The 11,175-nt window shown below is 35.2% G+C and overlaps 1 long non-coding RNA gene across 2 annotated transcripts in view; it reads right to left on the bottom strand.

The window, feature by feature from the left end:
• Positions 1-2,893: 2,893 nt before the first annotated feature.
• Positions 2,894-11,175, bottom strand: part of LOC116549465 — a 58,219-nt gene continuing 49,937 nt past the window's right edge. Inside the window, exons 2-4 of one of the 2 annotated variants that reach the window (XR_004267893.1) lie at positions 7,757-7,838; positions 3,552-3,847; positions 2,894-3,274 (exon numbers count right to left, since the gene is read on the bottom strand). This is a non-coding gene — a long non-coding RNA (uncharacterized LOC116549465). Of the gene's footprint in view, positions 3,848-7,756; positions 7,839-11,175 lie in introns of both variants that reach the window. The other variant, XR_004267892.1, reaches the window with a different exon arrangement.

The following is an 11,175-nucleotide window of genomic DNA, read 5'->3' as shown; positions in this document are numbered from 1 at the left end:
TGAATGGAGAGATACGTATATAAGGACATGGATATATACATGTGTATGTATATACACACACACTCATATAGATATATGTAATATACTTTGCTTGCTCTGTCAGCCGAGAGGGCCTAAAGGCAATGACACTGTACTAGCAATGAATATTTCTAGCACTCAAATCTTGACTTCTAATATCATTTCCCAACTGAGGGAACTAGGAGTTCTTTGGAAAATACTAATTCTAGTATTCAGAAAAAATGTATACAAGGTGGTGCTGGAGCTCCTTGTAATGCCAAATGTAGTAAGGAATTGCTAAAAACTCAGAAGCACAATGGTAGGTCTCTGTGTCATAGCGAAACAGAGCTGACTAAAAGAGTTCCCAATGGCAAAAGCTGGAAAAAATTGAGGCAGAAAATGAATTAGTATTGGATTATAACAATACTAATAAATAAAAATAAATATCCATGATTCCACACTTATTTTAATAAATGATTGAAGGAATAAAAAGTGGAGCAGAGAGACAAACATACATAGAAAAATTCCAAAAACATTTATATGGATAAGCTACTCTTCAGGACATCACTACTATTTTTTAAAACTGAGCTGCATATAGGGCCTTCTTTTGAAAGACTAGTATGTGATCAAGGAGAGAAGTCTACTTTTCACATCAATAAAACTGAGGTAGGAGGCAGGACTTGACTCTGCATGTAGGGCTTGGACACCAGACCAAATTGAGGACTGGCTAAAACAGGGATAGGGTGTAAGCACTTTTCCGTAAGACACTCCCACCAGTGTGTCATGACAGTTTACCATGCCTATTGCAACACTCATACGTTACCACACCTTTCCATAACAACAACCTTACCATCCTCTTTCTAAAAATTTCTGCATAATCTGCCTCTTAATTTGCATATAATTAAAAGTGGGTATAAATATGACCACAGAACTGCTTCTGAGCTGCTACTCTGGGCACACTGCCATTGGGTAGCTCCACTGTGCAAAAAGCAATACTTCTACACCTGCTGCACATTGCTACTTCAATAACAATTTCTGTCTAACATACCAGCTCACCATTCAATGCTTTCCTGGGTAAAGCCAAAAACCCTTCCAGGCTAAGCCCCTGTTTGGGGGCTCACTCACCCTGTATCAAAACCATCAGATTGATAATATATGCCTTTTGTGTGTTTTTAGCAATTCCTTACTACCTTCTGGTGCTACAAGAAGCTCCAGGACCACTGTGTATACTTTTTTCCTGAATACTAAAATTAGTAATTAATATTTTCAGGTCTCTAAAACATATATGGACTACACACACACACACACACACACACACACACACACACACACACACACAGAGGGAACTATCATGCCAAAATCAGTTGAAGGCATTGACCCAGTAAATAGAAGGCATACTACAGTTAGTTTTCTACTGGGGGAATTAACATAATTTTTTGCCTGATTCCCTGATTTTGGAAATGAAACTAAGCCTAGAATCAACATAAAATATTCAGCCTATTAGCAATTTCTTCATTTATAAAGATGAGACAGCTACCTCAGTTTTAATAGTGAATTAGCAATATAATCACTGCCTAGTCCCCTAAGAACCAAATAAGGATAAGCAACCCTCATAAGGATTTGCATCTAATTTCACACTGGCGGTAATAAGAAACATATCTATTTAATTTAAGGTATTCCTAAGTTAGTAGTGTCTTTGGTCACTGTATTAGTCCGTTTTCACATTGCCAATAAAGACATACCCAAGACTGGATAATTTACAAAAGAAAGAAGTTTAATTGGAGTTATAGTTCCACGTGGTTGGGGAGGACTCACAATCATGGCAGAAGGCAAGGAGGAACACAACATCTTATGTGGATGGTGGCAGGCAAAAAGAGAGTTTGTGCAGGGAGACTCCCCATTTTGAAAACCATCAGATCTTGTGAGTCCCATTCACTATCAGAAGAACAGCACAGGAAAGATCCACCTCATGATTCAATCATCTCCCACCAGGTCCCTCCCACAACACATAAAAATTATGGGAGCTACAAGTTAAGATTTGGGTGAGGACACAGAATCAAATCTTATCAGTCACCTAAAATAAGCAAACATCTCTATAGGAAGCATCTTCATTCCGGATCTCAAATAATCTCAATCTACACATACATTTCACCTAATGAAAGATAAAATAGCAGACAAATTCAGCAAAAACACAAAAAATCGAGGTCCTGTGAGTGAAAAAGTAAATACAAAAGGGGGCAAACAGATCTCCTGCCCTGCCTCAAAAATTCAGATTTTACAATTTTCGGTAATAATGTAGGAAATGAACTTTCCCATATTTTAGGTAGTGAAACACAGCTTAAAAATGCATTTAATTAAACTAAAATAATAACAACACCATTAACAATGAACAGATCTGAAGAAAAGATTAGAATAGAATATCTTAAAATGCATGCATATCATTTTTCAGATAAGAATTCAGTGTAAAGAATTAAATCAGAAGACACAAATGAAGAGATAGTTAATGAACAGAGAGACAGATATGAAAAAATTATCTAAGTGGGTATACATCTTTTCTAAAGTCCACTTTCAGTGACTTCACATTAATAGCTTTGAACGGGCATGAATAAATATTCGCACCACAATAAATTAGCAAAACTAGATATTAAGGCTTCTTTTCCAGAGGTCTGCTTTACCAATACACACTAACTTGAATTGCACAACAGATTGATAGCAGAAGCAAATGTGAGAATTCAGCTTTTTTCAATTAAGCCAGACAGGAAAAAGAATTGCCAAAGTGTAAAACAAGGTCACACTTTTTAGTATTATTTTTGTATCTCTTTGTTTTGAAAATTATAATTATTTTTCAAATGTGTATTTTCAAAAACTAAACTTATTTATGTTAATGTGTAACTAAACTTATTTATGTTAATATGTAATCATTTCATTACTTTTTATGTACTGTATCATTTAATTTCAGTGAGGTTCTAGAATGGGCAACCAAATCTATGCTAAAATACGAAATCGAAACATGGCTGCTCCTTGTGCAACATTGGGGTGGGGCAGGCAAACTTTCTGGGGTGATAAAAATCAGCTGTGTCTTCATACCAATGTGGACAACACTGGAGTATCCATCTTTCGTAGCTGTATCGTTAAGATGTGTATAATTTACTGGATGCGTGATGCCTTCCAAACCATCAAACTTGTGAGAAAAGGGGAAATTTTAAGTTCTGACCCTTTAGCTTCAGTCAGCTGTGTGGTTGGTATATCTGTGCGACTCTATCTTTCAGGTTGGACGCTGTGCATAAAAAAGATTCTCTGATGAATAAATAAATGAAGTCAGTGCCTGTGTCCCAGCCACTCTGCTCCCCAGTGTGTGTCATCTCTGCAAGTCTTGAGTGTGCTGTCTTTGCACTAGTACAGATAGTCAGGCTACCAGGATGGTCATTTTGTGTAGGTACATTGTCCTACCTTGACTGTAAGGCAATGGGTCTGTCCTGAGTGGTCTGAGCATCTTAGACATCTATCCATGTTACAGGTTTGCAGAAAGCTCCTGAGTGTGGTTGATATATTACCTTTACTCATATGTGTCATTCTTAGGATAAATGAAATTGTCTTCTCCACAAGCAGCCCTCCAGTTGAAAACTGACTTAAGGGTGGGATCCCATTCGTGAGATCTTGCTGGTCTGTGGTGTTTGGGAGCCTTGGAATTCAAAGCCCCCAAAGTGGAACCACATGCTTTTCAACTTGCGGTAGCCACAGCTTCCTTCTGTCATCTGATTTCTGCACTTTCTTCCCTGATTCTTTCAAGGATGCTACTGAGATGACTCTGAAGGGCAGCCCCTAAGTTTGCCCTGAGCCTGAAGAAAGTCTGAAAATTCAGAAGAAAATAAATGGAAGTCTATAACGAAATTGTATTAAGTGTTGCAGTCCACATTGTTCATGGAATGGTACATACAACCTGAAATCTGAGATGTGAAGACAAAGTTTTTCTGTCTTTCATAATGCCAGTGAAGAATTATATTATTATTGCTTATTTACTTATTTTTCAGCTTTTATTTTAGATTCAAGGGGTACCTGTGTAGGTTTGTTACATGGGTATGTTGTGGGATGCTGAGATTTAGCGTATTAATCATCCTATTACCCAGGTACCGAGCATAGTAACCAATACGCAGCTTAAAAGCCTTTGATTCCCTCCCTTCTTCCCCTGTCTAGTAGTTCCCAGTGCCTATTGTTGCCATCTTTATGTCTATGAGTACCTTATGTTTCACTCCCACTTATAAGTGAGAACATGCGGTATTTGGTTTTCTGTTCCTGTGTTAAATTTGCTTAGGATAACGCCTCTAGCTGCATTTGTATTACTACAAAGTAACATTAGTAACATTCATGTTACCACAAAGTCTTTTCTTTTTTTTTGAGACAGAGTCACTCTGTTGCCCAGGCAGGAGTGCAGCGGCACAATCTTGGCTCACTGCAATCTCTGCTGCCCAAGTTCAAGCGATTCTCCTGCCTCAGCCTCCCAAGTGGCTGGGATTACAGCCATGAGCCACCATGCTCAGCTAATTTTTTTTATTTTTAGTAGAGATAGGGTTTTACCATGTTGGCAAGGCCGGTCTTGAACTCCTGACTGCACGTAATCTGCCTGCCTCAGCCTCCCAAAGTGCTGGGATTACAAGTGTGAGCCACTGCGCCTGGCTGACTTTGTTCTTCTTTATGGATGTGTAGTGCTCCATGGTGTACATGTACCACATTGTCTTTATCCAGTCCACCTCTGATAGGTGCCATCACTAATCATAAGAGAAATGCAAATCAAAGCCACAATGAGATATCACCTCACACCAGTCAGAATGGCAATTATTAACTATTCAAAAAACAATAGATGCTGTTGAGGTTGCAGAGAAAAGGAAAGGTTTATACACTGTTGGTGGGAATGTCATTTCCACAGTGGAAAGCAGTTTGGAGATTTCTCAAAGAGCTTAAAACAGAATCCCCATTCAATGCAACCCCATTACTGGGTATATATTCAAAAGAAAATCAATTGTTCTACCATAAAGACACACAGACTCATGTTCATCACAGTGCTATTCAATAGCAAAGATCATTATTTTTAAGTTTTCTCAGCTTTAACTTTAGTAGATATTAGTAAATAGTATTCACATTTAAAAAGTCTTTGGGGTACTGAATATTATTTAAGAAGTAAGAGCACCTGAGAAAAAATAGTGTGAGAACCATTTTACCAAGGCACAGAACAAGATGAAGATGTATTTGGATAGGTAAAGAGTAAAAATACCTGTACTGATTTCCTCTCAGCCTTACACACAGACACACACTCTCTCTGTCTTTCTCTCTCTTTCTCGCTGTCTCTTCCCCAGTGCTATAATTCACATAAGTGTTATAATGTTTGGTTAATCAATGTTTAAAATTTACAGTTTTGTACACCCTGCTCTTCACTAGGCTGTGAGCTGAGAGTCATTTCTTACAGTTAACTTTGAAATGACAATTTTTGGAATAGTCACTATTTATAGTTATTCAATACACATTGCCTTCAAACCTTCAAAAATTTTATTCTCAATAGCCTGCTATACAGAGCCTAGTCAGAAATAAATTTCTGAAAAGTGTAGCATAAATTGATAGTAATATTACTCTTAATGCCGAATAAGTGAAACCTAAACAAAATTTGATGTAGTAGAAATTCTTTTTTTCTAAAGTAAATACTTCATTAACACCAATAAGACATCATTGTTATTATTCAAGAAAGAAAATAAAACATTATTATATGTATGTATTTTATATAATCTAAGTCTGCAAAGTAAGTCCATAAAATTCCCACATAAAATTATGGGTCAATTTTTAGGGGAATATTTCTATCTCTAAGGAAAGCTATCTGATACCATGTTAAACAATAAATTTAAATCTCATTTTACTGTTTATATCGATGGCCACAATTTCTCACTTAAATATATATTATTATACTGTATTATACATATCAGTAATATAAAATATATATAAACTGACCAAAGTATGTATACTGTGTGATTATTTTTGCATGTAAAATATTGTCTATCTGTCTCTATTTCTTCCTTCCTTTTACTTCTGGTAAGAACATAATCTTTTTAAGAGCCATTAAATGCAGATCAGATGGAGCAGTTGAGACAAATTTTTGTGTTTGAATTATCACTTCATCATAATGGAAATACAGTCATCTTTGTACTATTGGTTAAACATCATTTTTTTTTCTTAATAACAACCACTTTCATGTGAAGTATTTTTATTGTGATAGGATTCTTTAAGATGAAATTTCCATATTGGAAATATGAAATGGTTGGATAAAGCTAAACTTTTGTCCCTGAACCAAAATTTCAGAAAGTGTTTTTCCACTTTGCAAATTACATTGTGTAGAAGTACCAGAAAAAGAAATAATTTATTCTATCTTCTTTAGTCAAGTGGGTGACTTTTCTCAGGGACATAAGAATATCTTTAAATTTTTGAAGTGAACAGAGAGACAACTTGACTGACATTTTAGACAAACAATAATTATAATGCCAAACTTCATGAGTAACATGTTAGTTATATAATCTTGAATGTTACTAGTGTGTTCTGTGTCTCAGTTTTTTTTTTACCTATAATGTGGGGATAATAAAAACTGCTTGATGGGATTCTTTGAAATTGCTGAAAGATAGTGTATGCAAGGTGCCTATAGCTCCTGACATAATCATTAAATATAGTAGTCATCTCTGCACATGATTAAATATAAAAGTTTCTTGTAAGGCAAAATGAAAGATTTAAAATAGTGTAATGGATTTAACACTATTCTCATCTAATCTCTGAACAAATCATAATTTAATGGTTAAGCTCGTACTAAGATAACTATTTTGAACAGTTTCAATATAATGACGAATAAAGAAGAAATAATTTCTCCAATCATTGTGCTTAATTATGCTTGGTGGAATCTCAACTTTTTATTGATTAATAACATTTTTGATAGATTCCACATCTTTTCTTGTTCAATTATAATAATCTATGTTTACAATGCTAAACTCAACGTTGATGTAAATCTTAGTTTCTCTTCTCAACCAGGTCCAGAATTGAACCTTAGTTCCAGGGACATGTGATGAAAGTAGTGCCATAACTTACTCCGCTCTTTCTTCTTTTTCTTATTCCAGGAACTTGATATGGAAAAGTGTGTCTGGCAGTGGGTGGGGTATGCCTCTGGGAATAATATACACCACCACATATGGACTCTACCTCAACCATTTGCAATGATTGGAGCAGCAGACACCTTTTAGTAAACATTCAAGAAATTTATGGGCACTTAAAAAATCAGTTATCACAATTACTGGAGGGCACTATGAGCAGTAGTCAAGGTTGGAAGAAAGCCTGCCATTTATGAAATACTTAGTCATAATAATTAACCTGCATAACTTCTTTGGAACTATTTCCACTATAAATACATTATTAGTCGTACTTTAGCACAAAATAGGATTGAAAGTTTTACAAGAATATGAATGAAAATTGTAATACTTGAGGAGAAGATTGTTGTAAAATAGGAAACTTAAATATTAGAAAATCATTCCTGATTTTATTGAATAAATTATTAATCTTGTACGTACTGTCTCCTCAATGTGCAATTGCAGTACTGACATATAGGTTCTGCGTCAATCATTTCACCTTTGCTTTCTATTTTTTAATAAATCTCTCCTCATGTGTCCTCCTGGAAAATACTTTTAAAAATCCCATTTAGAAGGAAAGCAGTATTCATACATAAGAAAATAGTACTCACCAGATAGCTGAGGATAATAACTTCTCTAACATCTCACTTCTCTTATTTTCCTCCTTCTCCTCATCTGCTTTCAATATTTTGGCTAAGTGTTGATTATGTATTAACTAGAAGAGAGCTGATTATGTATTATGATAATAATAGGGTCAATTCCTCTACCTCTTAATAAAACTCGAATGAGAATTATCTGGTCCCAGTTACAGGTGGCTTTCTTTAGAATGTAGATAATTGGTGTCCTTGTTTTCCTTTTACCTAAAGGCTCTAGTAGCAATTCTGGGGCAGGGGCGGGGGAAAACTACTCAAGATTGTCTTAAACAAACAATATGAACTTTTGTTTACTCCATGAACCTGAAACAAAAATCGAAAAGAAAAAAATCAAAAAATAAAATATGATTTTAAATAATCACCCTAAAAAAATCTCTTTGTAGGCTCCCAGAATTATTATGGTCTCCAAGAGCAAAATAAAAAGTCTTTATTGTTTTCCATTTTATGAGTCATAATGGTAGCTGACTTTCCAATTTCCATCTTGGTCATTTATGATTGTTAATTAATGCAATATCTTGAAATATTTTGCATTGTACTGTTGAAATATGAAACATCTTGTCTTCATTCTGACATGAAAATCAAAACCATATTCTAATGATGTAAAATAAACTGATAATTTTAAAATTCATCCTCACTAGTTTATTTGGTCAAGGTAGGCTTTTCTTGCATGATTTACTCTCTTCCATTATTAAGAAAAGAGTACTATCACAAATATAATGAGCATGTATTATAGTATCAAAACCTATTTTTGAGTCTCTTGGAACCAGTGTTACTGTGTTCTTTTGACCTTAAAGCCAAGAGTTCTGCTCATTAAAATTCTGGGTCTAAAGTAAATTAGTCTCATACAGTAGACCATTTTCTTAAAACTTTATTAACATGAAATTTTATATAAGTTAATTAAAGATACTAGTATTGGACTTCATTCTGGAGTTCATCCAAGGCAGAAAACTAATGATTTTTTTTGTTTTGTGTGTGTGTTAGCGGCACAGGAATTTTAATTCTTTTTATTTTAACACACTGTCTGGTTCTTAAGATTCCAGCAAGGACAGCATACACATCCCAGTAGGCAGAATGACTACCAGGAATTTACTTTTACTGTCACCACGGTCTAACTTTCAGTATTCCACCCTGCTTAAAAGAAGCTACTATATTCTGTAGCTGTAAATAGATGGGTCAAGCAGAGCATCACAAACACTTCTAAATCATTGAAGCTTACAACTACAATCATTCAGATATAAAAGTCAAATATGTAATACTCAGGTTGTTGATATATAGATAACTTGTTATACTCTTTACATGTGCCAGCATTCCAACAAGTGGTTTATCAATGTTGTCACATTCACATATTAATTATCATTTGTGAAAAAGTAGACAATGAATTAATGAGTGTACCCAAGGTCACAGAAATAATACATGGCAGAGGCAACGTTGGACCATGATATAAAAAGCTTAAAGCCCTGTGTTCCACATTACATTGTTTTATTGGCAAACAACACCTTTAAACTGTGTGAATGTATTAATGATACTATTCTAATTTATCTCTAAATTGAAGTGACAATACCATTGAAACTTTTGTGACCATTCTGAATTCTGCCCTCATCCTGTTGCATTTATATGGATAGATTTATTTTTAAGTCAATTTATTTATTATGTGACAATTTGTTGCATAGCTTTTATTTTCAAGAATTTCTATTTTCAAGAACTGCCCAAGGTAGTGTGAGTGTAATAACAAACAAAACACTTTTAGTCACTTTTATACCTTGTCTTCAGAGAGTTTATGTGAGATAAAAGAATGATAAATATTATCTTAATTGAATATGTACTTTATTAGGCACTATAAATACAGGACAGAGAAAACTTTTCTGGTAAACAGTAAAGAAAAAAAAATATTGAGCTCCAGAAGGGCTTGTAATCTATGAGATTATAGTGGGCATTTTAATAGGCATTCAGCGACCCAGTGACTTCAACACACGCTTTCACAGTTAGATGAAAAGTGCAGGCCTGAGGCAAAAGCAGTAGCACATTTAGAGAGGGGTGCTCTGCAGTAGAGACTGTTGGGTGACAAGAGATGGGAATGCATTGATTGTATAGGCCTTGCAAAAGGAAAGAATTTGGTTATTATTCTGAGTGAAGCGGAAAGCACTGGAAGGATTTGAGTAAGAAAGGGGCATAATATCATTTTTGCTCTTAAATAATCACTTTAGTAAGTGGGTGAATGTGCTTTAGGAGGACAAGAATGGGGCAGGAGATCCAATGAGCAGATTTTCATAATGGTTTATGATTAGTGATACATGGTAATTTACAGAATGGTACTATAAGGAAATTTCATAAAAGCCACTAACTGTTTTTTTGAAACTGATAAACCTTAAAAACCCAAATTATAAAAAATAAAACTGTGTGGTGAGAGTTCTGGATTTTGGCCATTCAATAATAACATGTGTGTACTGATATCTCAATGCTATTTTAATTTTCATTTTCCTGGTAACTTATGTGGAACATCTTTTCACATAATTATACCAAATAATGACAGATATGTGTTGTATTGGACCGAGCGTAGAAAGTTAGCACCAAGACAAAAGTATGCCAGATTGCAGGGTCATTTATTATGCCGGCGACCACAGAGGACTCACGTCTCTCCAACCTGTGGCGTCAAAAGGAGGGTGCCAAGACTTTTTATACCCGAAAAACCACCTTGGGAGTGGGGGTGAGGAGCGGGGATGGGGGTGAAAAGGTTTTGAACATTCCAAGGTCTAGGGGATTCTGTGATTCACCTCCTGGGTGGAGACGAGGGCGGGGGTCTCCGGACATTCCAAGGACCAGGGGACTTTTGTCATTCTGTTTGTTACTTCAGTGGTTTACAGAAGTCAAGATAAGCATTTGTTTACACACAGATCTTAGTTATCCTGGGCTGCTTATTTTAGTTATTACTAAATAACTAAAGCAAAGGCTAGCAATTCTGGCACAACATCACAATGGAGCAACAGGAGCGCTTATTCTTTGCTGGTGAGAATATAAAAGGGTACAAACACTTGAGAAGACAGTTTGGCAGTTTCTTATAAAATGAAAAATATTCTTACTGCGAAATTCAGCAATGGTGCTTCTTGGAATTTACCCAAACTGTTGAAAATCTATGTTCTTACAAAAACCTGTGCATGGAGGTTTTTAGCAGTTTTATTCATAATTGCAAAAACTTAGAAGCAGCCAAGTTCAGTAGGTCAATAGATAAATAAACCATGGTACATCCAAACAATGGGGTATTATTGAGTGGTAAAAAGAGATGAGTTATCAAGTCTTAAAAAGACATTTAAGAGCCTTAAATGCATGTCATTAAGTGAAAGAAGCTAACTTGGAAGGATATGCACTATATGATTCCAATG

Source organism: Sapajus apella, unplaced genomic scaffold (genome assembly GCF_009761245.1).
Source record: "Sapajus apella isolate SASKATOON/1434 unplaced genomic scaffold, GSC_monkey_1.0 scaffold1, whole genome shotgun sequence".
NCBI classification, from domain to species: Eukaryota; Metazoa; Chordata; class Mammalia; order Primates; family Cebidae; genus Sapajus; species Sapajus apella.
This window is presented reverse-complemented; position numbering and strand designations above follow the sequence as displayed.